This window comes from Rattus rattus, chromosome 1 (assembly GCF_011064425.1).
Source record: "Rattus rattus isolate New Zealand chromosome 1, Rrattus_CSIRO_v1, whole genome shotgun sequence".
Classification (NCBI taxonomy): domain Eukaryota; kingdom Metazoa; phylum Chordata; class Mammalia; order Rodentia; family Muridae; genus Rattus; species Rattus rattus.
The window spans coordinates 80,958,882-80,972,193 of NC_046154.1; positions in this window are offsets into that span (position 1 = coordinate 80,958,882).

A 13,312-nucleotide genomic window follows, 5' to 3' on the forward strand; every position below is an offset into this window, starting at 1 on the left:
ATGTTTTCTTGAAGCAGACACAGGTAAAAGAATGTCTTGCTAAAGCAAACTTGTGAAGGAATGTTTTTCTGAAGCAGACAAAGGAGAAAAAAGTTTTGCTAAAGGAAATGGCATGAAAGCACTCATGGTGTTAAGAAGGACCTAACATTTGCCTCAGAATTTCATGGAGTCATTGTTTCTAATAGCTGAGTAGTACTCCATTGTGTAAATGTACCACATTTTCTCTATCCATTCCTCTGATGAAGGTCATCTGGGTTCTTTCCAGATTCTGACTATTATATATAAGCCTCCTATGAACATTGTAGAGCATGTGTCCTTGTTATATGTTGGAACATCTTTTGGGTGTATGCTCAGGAGTGGTATAGCTGGGTCCTCAAGTAGTACTATGTCCAATTTTCTGAGGAACCGCCACAATAATTTCCAGACTGGTTGTACCAGCTTGCAATTCCACCAGAAATTTAAGAGTGTTCCTATTTTACCACATCCTAGCCAGCATCTACTGTCACCTGAGATTTTAATCTTAGCTACTCTGACTGGTGTAAGGTGGAATCTCAGGGTTGTTGTGATTTGCATTTCCCTGATGACTAAGGATGTTTAACATTTCCTTATGTGCTTCTCAGCCATTTGGTATTCCTCAGTTGAGAATTCTTTTTTTAGCCCTCTACCCCATTTCTTAATAGGATTATTTGACTCTCTGGAGTCTGACTTCTTGAGTTCTTGGTATATATTAGATATTAGCCCTCTAATCTTCCCTAATCTAATGGTTACCATTTTGTCCTATTAACGCTGTCCTTTGCATTGCAGAAGCTTTGCAATTGTATGAGGTCTCATTTGTCGATTCTTGATCTTAGAGCGTAAGTCATTGGTGTTTTATCCAGAAAATTTTTCCCCATGCCCATGTGTTCGAGGCTCTTCCCCACATGAAATTCTTAGGCAAACAGATGGAATTAGAAAGTATCATCCTGAGTGAAGTAACCCAGTAACAAAAGACCACAGATGGTATGCACCCACCGATAAATGGATATTAGCCCAAAAGCTTGGAATACCTAAGAAAAAATTCACAGAACATATGAAGCTGAAGAAGAAGGAAGATCAAAATGTGGATGCTTCAGTCCTTCTTAGAAGGGAGAACAAAATACTCACAGGAGGAAATACAGGGACAAAGAGTGGAAGGGACTGATCACTCAATGGAGGACTCAATGAATAACTCAATGGAGGAGTTAGAGAAAAGATGTGAAAGGAGCTGAAGGAGTTTGCAATCCCATAGGAAGAATAATAATATCAACTAACTAGACCCCACCAGAGCTCCCCGAGACTAACTAAACCATGAACCAATGAATACGCCTGGAAGGATTCATGACTCCAGCCACATATGTAGCAGAGGATCATATGTAGCAGAATATTTCATTGCCCAGTATCAATAGGAGGAAATGTCCATGGTCCTGTGAAGACTCCTTTCCCCAATGTAAGAGAATGCCAGGGCACTGAGGTGAGAGTGGGTGGGTGGGAGTGAGAGCATCCTCATAGATGCAAGGAGAAGTTGGAGGGAGATTAGGAGACAGGGAGAAAGGTATAATATTTGAAGTGTAAACACATAAAATATCCAAGAAAAACAAAATTTTAAAAAAGAACCCAACAGATAGTAGGTGAAGTTGGATGGTATTGGTACACTTTGCCATTCCTTAATGGTCATCATTTGTCATAACTACATAGAAAGAAATAAACCAAAAAATTCTGGAGGTGTTCTGGCAGCCCAAAAGCCTATCTCCCAAACCCTTTTGACCTGCTTGGCCTACTTGCCAAAAGCCTAAACACAAGGATCAGAGTTGAGTCAGTACTATTCCCAAGAAGATCCCAGACATATTATAAAGCATTCCTAAGATCATAGAGTCAACTAGCACTGTCAGGTTACCAGGAGACTTGCCAAGCATTGTTCAAACAGAGGAAAGCATCAGTTAAATTATAGATTTAGCTCCTATAATCTGGTATAATCTTCTAAGGACAGTTTTAAGAATATGACATTCATATATATGTATATATATGTATATATGTCCATATATACACAAATGTATGTATATTTATGTGTCAGTAGATAGATAATACATCTAGTATAGGTTATATATAAACAAGTATTTACAAAAATTGCATATTGTTATTAATAAGTAAATTTGAGTTTTAAGAAAGTATTGAAATCTTCTAGAGTTTCATTCCTTAGGAAGATACATGTTTCATCTATCAGAATTAAATATGAAATCAGACTCCAGTATAATTCTGGCTCAGTTACAGATAAGCAGATGGCACCTACTCAAGCAGCAAGAGTAACTTGATTCACAGATATAAAATGATTAAAATGCAAACAATAAAGTTGTTTTTTATATAATTTATTTTCAAATGAAGACATTATTTCAGAAACTCAAATGCTCAGTTTGATTTTTTTTTAAAAACTTCCACATCTTGAAAGCTAATTTTCTTCCACAAATTTAGGGAAAACTCTTTTTTAGAAGTCATCTGGATGGCTGCCACTGCCTTTTCCTAAATACAAAAGAGTGAGAAACAAAACATTCAGAACAGTAGTACTGAAAGCTAACTACTGTCTAAATATTAAGAAACTTCACTTTCACTACTTAAAACAGTGCAGCTCACTTGAGCATTGTAGGCAAAGAATTTAACTCCTGTTGCTAAGAAAGAAGGCTTCTCCCAGTGGACTTCAGAGATGCATGGATCTAATGTGAGAAAGAAACACTTTACTCTTTAGGTTACTTTGAAGCACTGTGAGTCAATAGTAATGATTCATATTTGTCATCCTCTGGCTGTCTGATTTGTTTGTGTACTCTTAAAGTCACAAACTTAGGAGAACATTAGAAGCAGCAAGTGTCTGAGACTTAGATGTCACATATTGCATTCTGGGTGGTAGAATCCTGTAGTACTACATTATGACACAGAAGACATGAAAAACCCTTTAGATATTTATTTTAGAATGTCTCACATATATACAAACACACAAACAAATTGGGATACAAGGTAATAATATAGCCCAAAATAAAGACAAGCTGATGGTGACTTATCTTTATTTTTCCATTTCCTATGTATCTTATATTTCCTTGTATATCTCATTTTTCCCAACATTTATGTATTTATTTTATGTATACAAGTACGTTGTCTCTGTCTTTATACATACCAGTAGAGAACATTGGATACCATTAAATATGGTTGTGAGCTACTGTGTGGTTGCTGGGAATTGAACTCAGGACCTCTGGAAGAGCAGTCAGAGCAATCTGACTACTGATTAACCTTTGAGCAATCTCTCCAATCCTTGTACATTTTTATTTATTTATTTTTATTTTTTTTATTTTACTTTTTCTTGGATATTTTATGTATTTACATTTCAAATACCTTTTCCCCCTCTCCCATAGAGACTCCTCTCACCCCCTGCTTCTATGAGAACGCTTCCACACCCACCAACCTACTCCACCTCAACACTCTGGCATTACCCTACATTGGGGAAATAAGCCTTCACAGAACCAAAGGCCTTTTCTCCTACTGATGCGGAACCATGATATCCTCTGCTACATATGTGGCTGGAGTCATGGATCCCTCAATGTGTACTCATTGGTTGGTGGTGTAGTCCCTGAGAGCTCTGATGGAGTCTGCTTAGTTTATATTGTTCTCCCTATGGTGTTGCAAACCCCTTCAGTTCCTTTAGTCCTCTGTCTAACTCCTCCATTGAGGCACCCTTGTTCAGTCCAATAGTTAGCAGCAACCATCCTCACCTGTATCAGTGGGGCTCTGACAAAGCCTTTATATCAGGCTGTGTCAGCAAGAACTTCTTGGCATCAGCAGTAGTGACTGGATTTGCTGGCTGGATATGGGGTGGATACCCAAGTAGGACAGTCTCTGGATGACCTTTTCTTCAGTCCCTGCTCTACTCTTTGTCCCTGTATCTACTCCCATGAGTATTTTGTTCTCCTTTATGAGAAGGAATGAAGCATCCCTATTTTGGTCTTCCTTCTTGTTGGGCTTCATATGATCTGTAAATTTTTTTTAGGTATTCCAAGCTTTTGAGATAATATGCACTTATCAGTGAGTGCATACCATATGTGTCCTTTTGTGACTGGGTTACCTCACTCCGGATGATATTTTCTATCCATTAGCCTAAGAATGTGATTGTTTTAATAGATGACTAGTATTCCATTGTGTAGATATACCACAGTTTCTGGATCCATTCCTCTGTACAAGGACATATGGGATCTTTTCAACATTGGCAATTATAAATAAGGCTGCTGCAAACAGTGTGGAGTATGTGTCCTTGTTCTATATTGAAGCATCTTTTGGGTGTATGCCCAGGATTGCTATAGCTTGGTCCTCGGGTAGTAATATGTCCAATTTTCTGAGGAACCTCCAGACTGATTTCCAGAGTGGTTGTACCAGTTTGCAATCCAACCAACAATGGAGGAGTTTTTCTATTTCTCCACATCCTTGCCAGCATCTGCTGTCACCTGAGTTTCTGATCTTAGACATTCTGACTGGTGTCAGGTCATATCGCAGGGTGGTTTTGATATGCATTTCCCTGATGACTAAGGATGTTGAACATTTCCTCAGCCATTTGGTATTCTACAGTTGAGAATTTATTCATTGTTTAGCTCTATACCCCATTGTTATTAGGGTTATTTGATTCTCTGGAGTCTAGCTTCTTGAGATCTTTATATTTGTTAGATATTAGCCCTCTATTAGATGTAGGATTGATAAAGACCTTTTCCCTATCTGTTGGCTGCTGCTTTGTCCTATTGACACTATCCTTTGACTTACGGAAGCTTTGCAGTTTTATGGGATCATATTTGTCAATTCTTGATCTTAGTGTTCTGTTGAGGAAATATTCCCCTATGTATAAATGTTTGAGGTTCTTCCCCACTTTCTCTTCAGTGAATCTGGTTTTATGTGGAAATCTTTGATTCACTTGGACTAAAGCTTTGTAGAAGGAGATAAGAATGGGTCAATTGGCATTATTCTACATGCTGACCTCCAGTTAAACCAGTACCATTGGTTGAAGATACTGTCTGTTTTCCACTGGATGGTTTTAGTTCCGCTGTCAAAGATCAAATGACTATAGGTGTGTGGGTTCATTTCTGGGTCTTCAGTACTATTCCATTGATCTAACTGCCTGCACTAACAACATATACAGTCATCTTCTAGCATCTACCATCTACAGGCATCAGGTATTCAAATTGTGCACTTACACACATATGCCCATAGAAAAAATAAATAAATCTTTTATTTATTAGTATAAGTAGGTTGGGTTTTTTTGGAAAAATATGTTTTGTACTGGAACTTTACATCCATATTTACAGTACCTATTTTTTGTGAAGAAATCATCTTACTGGGAGGGGTAGGCAGAGGCCACCAGATTATCTGAGGGCCTGGGAACAACCACATTTAGAAATGTCTTTACAAGATTGGGAAAAGATCTTTACCAATCCTACAACTGATAGAGGGCTTATATCCAAAATATACAAAGAACTCACGAAGTTAGACTGCAGGGAGACCAATAACCCTATTAAAAATGGGGTTCAGAGCTAAACAAAGAATTCACAGCTGAGGAATGCCGAATGACTGAGAAACACCTAAAGAAACGTTCAACACCTTTAGTCATAAGGGAAATGCAAATCAAAACAACTCTGAGATTCTACCTCATACCAGTCAGAGTGGCTAAGAACAAAAACTCCTGCAACAGAAGATGCTGGCTAGGATGTGGAAAAAGAGGAACACTCCTCCATTGTTGGTGGGATTGCAGACTGGTACAACCATTCTGGAAATCAGTAAGGAGGTTCCTTAGAAAATTGGACATTGCACTACCTGAGGATCCAGCTATACCTCTCTTGGGCATATACCCAAAAGATGCTCCAACAAATAACAAAGACACGTGCTCCACTATGTGCATAGCAGCCTTATTTATAATAGCCAGAAGGTGGAAATAACCCAGATGCCCTTCAACAGAGGAATGGATACAGAAAATGTGGTACATCTACACAATGGAATACTACTCAGCTATTAAAAACAATGACTTTATGAAATTCATAGGCAAATGGATGGAACTGGAAAATATCAGCCTGAGAGAGGTAACCCAATCACAGAAAAACAGCATGGCATGCACTCATTGATAAGTGGATATTAGCCCAAATGCTCGAATTACCCTAAATGCACAGAACACATGAAACTCAAGAAGGATGACCCAAATGCGAATGCTTCACTCCTCCTTTAAAAGGGGAACAAGAATACCCTTGGGAGGGAGTAGGGAGGCAAAGTTTAGAACAGAGGCTGAAGGAACACCCATTCAGAGCCTGCCCCACATGTGGCCCATACATATACAGCCACCAAATTAGATAAGATGGATGAAGCAAAGTATTGCAGGCCGACAGGAACCGGATTGTAGATCTCTCCTGAGAGACACACCCAGCATACAGCAAATATATAAGCGAATGTCAGCAGCAAACCACTGAACTGAGAACGGGACCCCCATTGAAGGAATCAGAGAAAGGACTGAAAGAGCTTGAAGAGGCTTGAGACCCCATATGAACAATAATGCCAACCAACAAGAGCTTCCAGGTAAGCCACTTCCCAAAGACTATACGTGGACTGACCCTGGGCTCCAACTGCATAGGTAGCAATGAATAGCCTAGTAAGGGCACCAGTGGAAGGGGAAGCCCTTGGTCCTGCCAAGACTGAACTCCCAGTGAATGGGATTGTTAGGGCGAGGGTGGTAATGAGGGGAGGATGGGGAGGGGAACACCCATAGAGAAGGGGTTGGGGAGGGCTTAGGGGGATGTTGGCCTGGAAACGGGAAAGGTAATAACAATTGAAATGTAAATAAGAAATACCCAATTTAATAAAGATGGAGGGAAAAATAAAACCAAAAGAAGGAGACTTGCTTTGATATGTCTGTGTCCCTTGACACCAGGTATCTATATGAGAGCTGGACCAACCGTGACAGCAGAATACTAAGTTCAAAGCTTCTGCAATGTGCACTGCATTTTACCTTAATGTGAACAGAGGTGCTTCTGCACAGACTCCTAGCGGCTTCACTGATTTGGACATGTTTTTACTAAAAAGTTAAAAAAAAAAGAGATAAAATCTTGATTGTTTTATTGGCTAAGGAGAAAATGGGTTCACAGTGGCTATCTTTTTGGAAAGTTGTCTGCTCTCTGTACCCATCTACTCATATTGTACCCTCTGAACTAGGAAAAAGAAAAAAAAATAAGAAGTGTGTTTACAGAAATTAAATTACTCTTTTTAAATTGTTTTCTAGAACTTTGTACAATGTAACATTGTAACTTCTATCATTTTATGCAAAGTAAACCTCCAGCAAAAGCAATAAATAAATAAATTTCTTTTAAAAATGAATACATAACAATACTAAATATAAATAAATAAAACTTTGGAACTTCCAACTTTCTGAATCAAACACTAATGACATAGAAGGTGAGAATAGGAAATCTTAGTGCCTCACTCTCGGATATACTTAATTCATCCAAACTAAAATCCACTGAAGAACCTAAGTGTTAAACTATATCATAGAAAAAAAAGATTTAAAAGATGTTGAAAATTCTATAGCCAATCCGACTAAAAGAATGAAAAGACACAAATTAACCAAAGTAGAAATGAAAAAGATTCTATTATAATCAATTGCAATAAAATCCAGAACATTGTTAAAGAATTCTTTGAAAACATATACTCCAAGAAACTGGAAAAGTTAGAAGAAATAGATGAATTGCAAAGTGTGCATAAACTACCAAAATTAAAGGCAGAAGTTATTCTGCTCAAGGAAACCAAAGCTGTAATCAAATGCCTCCCCCACAAAGAAAAACCCAAGGCCAGATAGATTCTGAGCTGAATTCTATTAAAGTTTAAGGAAAGATTTAACCTCTCAACTTATACAAAATAAAAAGGGATGGGAAACTCAAATTTATTCTATGAACCGAGCATTTTTTCTTAAACCAAAACTGAATAAAGTTGAAATACAAACTACAAACCAATTTCTCTGATGAATCCAAATACAAAGACTCTCCACTAAAACACTTGAAAACCCAATTCAGAAAGACATTAAGTATTGATATATTATAATCAAAAAAAGCTTCATTGAAGTTAAGGTTGTTTCAAAATATGCAAACCAAGAAAGATTCATATAAATAAAGATTCATACAAATAAAAATTCAAATAAAACTTATATGAGCAAAAGTTAATTTAAATAAACTTAAAAACAGAAACCACATGATCATTTTCAATAGATACAAAATGGACATTTGACAAAGTTCAAAATGACTTTATAATAAATATTCTGGAGAAACTAAGAATATAAGGAAAATAACTTGAAATGATAAAGGCTATATAAAATAAGGCTATAGCCAATATCAGGTTAAATTTGTGGAAAATGAGAATTTTCTCTAAAATCAGGAAAGAAAGAATATATCTACTGTGAGCTCTCATTCAAATTGTATTATGTCTAGCCAGAACAGTAAATCAAAAGAAAGACAAACAAGGGATAAAAACAGAAAAAGAAGAAATTAAACACCCTGATTTGCAGATGACATGATTCTATACTTCTAAGACTCTATAGACTATACCAGCAAACTCTAGATCTAAAAAGTATTTTCTATAAACCTACAAAAATAAAGTCAATATATAAAAATTTGTAGCCTGTCAATGTATCTTCAATGATCTTTTGGAGAAAAAATCAGAAAAATTTCCCATTCATAACATCTTCAAGAAAAAAATAAAATACCTATAAATAAGTTTTACCCAGAGAAGTAAAAGAGTTATATAAAGGGAACTTTTAAGACATTGAAAAAGAAAATAAAATAATATACTCGACAATGGGAAATCTTTCCATGAACCTGGTTTGGCAAAATTAATATAGTGAAAATAGATATACTACCAAAAGGAACTTAAAGATTCAATAAAATACCCTTTAAAATGCCAATGTTATTCTTCATTGTACTAGTAAAATTGTTGCAGGAGTGCATATGGGAGCACAAAATGCCATAAACGGTCAAATCAGTACTAAGGAGAAAAACACAGATGGAATATCACAAGAATGGATGTCCAGTTATATTTAAGAGCTATAGAGTTGAAGAGAAAAAGTGCAATAAATCAGAATATAGAAATAGAAGTAAAATGATAAAGTGAGGACCACCTAATTTCTGACAAAAGAAGCAAAAACATGAAGTAGAATAAAGAACCTATTTCGCAATAAATTGTGCTCACAAAACTGGATGTAGACACAAAGAAAACAAGATCTATATCTTCATCCTGTACAAAAATCAACTCAACATCAAAGAACTTGATTTAAAACATGAAGGTGAAACATAGAGGTTGCTTTTCAAAATATGGGTGTTTTGGCAATAACTTTCCAAATAGAGCTCCAATGCATAATATCACAAAATTTGACTTCTTAAAATGAAAGTTTCATCAGATCCAAATAAATAAATAAATAAATAAATAAATAAATAAATAAATATCACCAGAGCAAACAGAATGGCAGAAAAATCTTAGCCTTAAGGTAGAGGACTAAGGTACAGAATTTATAAAGAACTACAAAAAGTAAATACCAAGAACAACCCAACCAATGAGTGAACATGCTAATGACAAAAACTGCCAGTTCCCAGAAGATATAACAGAGCCAACAAACCAACTTCACATCCCTATGCATCACAAAAATGCAAATTAAGAATAGTTTGAGATATCATATCACGTTGGTCAGAATGACTATCTTCAAGAAATCTAACAACAAATGCTGGTGACCTCTTTTCAATGCTAATGGAGATGTACATTAATGTGGCCACTATGGAAGACAGTATATAGAATCCCCAAAACCTTAAAAATAGCTATCATTCCCAAAAGATATCAAATCACTACTGAGACATCAATTGCTCTTTAAGAAGGTAGACCCTACCAGACATACAACTTTACCAGGCACACTGTTTGAAACCCACCAAAGTGGTCTCAGTGGTTCATGGGCGGTTTCCTGCCATCTACACCTCATAGCAAGGAAACTGGCCCAGCCTAGATATTCATCGGTGACTGAGTAGATGAGACAGTGTGGTGTCTAGACATAAATGGAACATAATGTAGCCACAAAGAAAAATGAATTGGCATTTGGAGGGAAATGGATGTAACTAGAGATGGTAAGCAGATATTTTGTTTATTCTTTTATTAAGCAAAACAAACTAGTTTTCAGAAAGATAAACTTTATGTGCTTTCTCTCATATGCATAATCTAAATCTAAATTTATATGTGTAAATACATCATGAAACTAGATCTAAGAAAAAGCTAGAAAAGTTGTAATAAGTGGAAAAGGAGAGCTCTTAAGGAATGTGGGAAATTGAGAGGGTGGTAGACTACATGGAAAATGCAAGCAGAAGGGGACTAAACACAGAAAAAAGGTAATGAGCTAAAGTTAGGGTGAGAGGGCAGGGGAAGGGTTGAGAATAAAGTAAGATGATACCAAAGAGATTTACCTAAAATATTAAATTTTAAAATATTATGTGACCAAGAAAATAATACAATCATTAAAGAGAAGAAACTGTCAAACTTTGAAAAAAGAGATGTTATTATAAGATGTAAAAACTTCCCAGAGTTCTTGAATCAGGAGAACAATTATCACTAACTGACCATATTAGCAAATTTAATGCACACATTTGAAGCAGTTACCCAAATGCCAATAACATTATTCACAGAAATATGAAAAAGAATCTAGAATTTAGATGCCATGCTGAAATGGAATACCATTCGTGCCAAAGTATAATTAATTTAAAAATAGCAGAAAGTTGGGAAGATCCTGGAGTAAAAAGGCCTACCTGCCCTGGCTTCAGCCCTGATGTAAATAAAGTATGAAAGTAGCTGGGAGGTTTAAAACTGCATGAAAAAAAAACCCACACCAACTCTTACACCATTGCTGTGCTTGTTTCTCATCCACTTTTTCCTAGTGCTAGGATGTACCCAAATCTGGGTGAAACTGTGGCATGTCATCACATTAGAGTTTAGATGTTACTCTAAACTCTACAGTTCAAGAGCAGGAAGCTCATGAAGCAATTGATTTCCTCTAAGGCAGAAATAACCTGAGTTGCTGTTCTATGGAACAAAATCTTTTCACCAGCATGAAGGTGCACAACCTTGCAGCAATCACAGATAACAGTGATGGTAAAGACAGAGAAAGGAAGAGCTATCATGAGTGCTGACTTTTGTAGAAATCAGACAAAATTCCTTCTCAAAAACTAAAATGCTCAATATTCAACTGAAACTTAGGAAATATCTTAATAGAAGGGAAATCATCCAGTGGGGGCAAGACTATAAATTCAATTTCTAACATGGCAGAGGGGGAGGGAAGTAGGGAGAGAGGGAGGGACAGAAGGAGGGAGGGAAAGTAAATTCAGAAAAATTTCCTGTTTTGGCTTTTTTGGGTTCTGTTTTTATTTTTTTCTGAAAATCTTAAATCTTGCCTTTAAGGACCTAGGACAGTCATGCAGGTTACTACAGCACCAACTCTACCTTCTCTCTGGGGCTTCCAGGACCCCTGAACACACAATGAGTACCCTAGAACCCACAGGCAGCTCATCTGTGGTGATCTCTTCTCTCCAGGTTCCCGGCTCAGCTGGTCACGGGAGGACACAGTTCAGGAGCATCTCAGGACAGAAGACCAGTAGCTCAAACCCAAGTTAGAAAGCCAGGCCCACATATGTGCTATTTCTTTCTTTTTATTGCTTACTTCATTTTCTACAACTGTAAAGAATTATCTTGATTTTGCTTGGCAGGGAAAAGTTAAACAGAAGCAATAGCCGCTGCTAATACCATAGAAACATGAAGTGTTTCCTGTTGGAGGAGCTTTCTAGCCCCAAGACCATAAGCCTAATCCTGGGGAGCGGGGAGTGGGAGGCAGGGAGGATGGAAAATTCAATACACATAACCATAACATTGTCAGGCAGCCTGACTAAGGTCCCTGATCCACCAAGGTCCTAAGAAGCAGAGTGGTATCCCTGTAGACACCACACACTACACAAAAAGGAATAGGCAAAGACCCTGCCCCATTAACTCTAGGTCATTTCTATCCACCTGGAACTGTCCATGCAATTCACTCTCGATGAGTGCTGGAAGATGGTTGGAAGCTACTCTTCTCCTATGCTGTAAGATGCAGCCAGGCAAGATATTCTGAAACCCTCATGCCAAAGAGTCAATCTTCCTTCTACAAACTTCTGTGGCTCTAAGCAGCAGCTGAAAAAATCTCACTGTAAGAAGCTAGACCGTGGCAGACAAACAACCTTACGAAGCACACTGCTTGAACCCCACCAAAGTGGTCTCAGTAGTTCATAGGCAGATTCATGCCATCTGCACCTCATCTGCCAGAGTCCTTTCTTATATAACCATGCATCTGTCAAGTGACCCACACTTAGCCGTAAGCACCATGAGCTACATCCCAATTGCTTGAGCCGAGTCCTGCAACCCAGGCTATTGGAGTGCACACAGGCATTGCCAACATTGATTTGAGCTAAAGAGAGGTTTTCAGTCACTGTTGCAGCCAAAAGAAAGCAAAGCCAGAATAGCCTACTCAAACAACATTCTAGGGCACACCTCCAGATGAAAGGTCCCCTTTATGAAAGATAGGTCGCCTAATTACTAATAGCAATTAATGGAAAAATCAGTTACTCTAAATACTAGCCAGTGGACATAAGAATAGCATTCCCAAACAAAAGGCAAATGACAAAATTGACCAAAAGGAACTACAAAATAATGATTTAAGGAAATTCATAAAGATAAAAGACAATGTAGAAAATTCAGAAACACTGTGTGGGTAAAAAGTTATCAAAGAGTTACAATCGTAAGCGAAGATTGCTCAGTGGGTAAAAAGCTTGCTGTACAAACAAGATGACACCAATTTAGATCCCTGGTACCATGCAAAGGCAGGGACTGTGGTGCATATGTATACTCTCAGCACTTAGAGAAAGAATCGGATAGATTCCGGGGCATACTGCCCAGACAATCTAGCCTAATTGGTGAGCTCCAGATTCAGGGAGACCCTATCTCAAAAAAAAAGTGTAGAGTCATGAAAAGTCCATACATAAAATCAACCTCTGGCCTCTGACTGTGTGTGCCTATGCACAGGCACGCAAATGTGTGTGTGTGCACACACACTAAAAAAATTCTAAAGTTAAAGCACTCAACACTGAAATAAAAGATGATGTTGGATTACTACTTTGTAAAGTAGACGTTCCCAGAACTAAACAAATGAATTTTCATAAAAAAAAATAAACACTGAGAGAAAGACCTA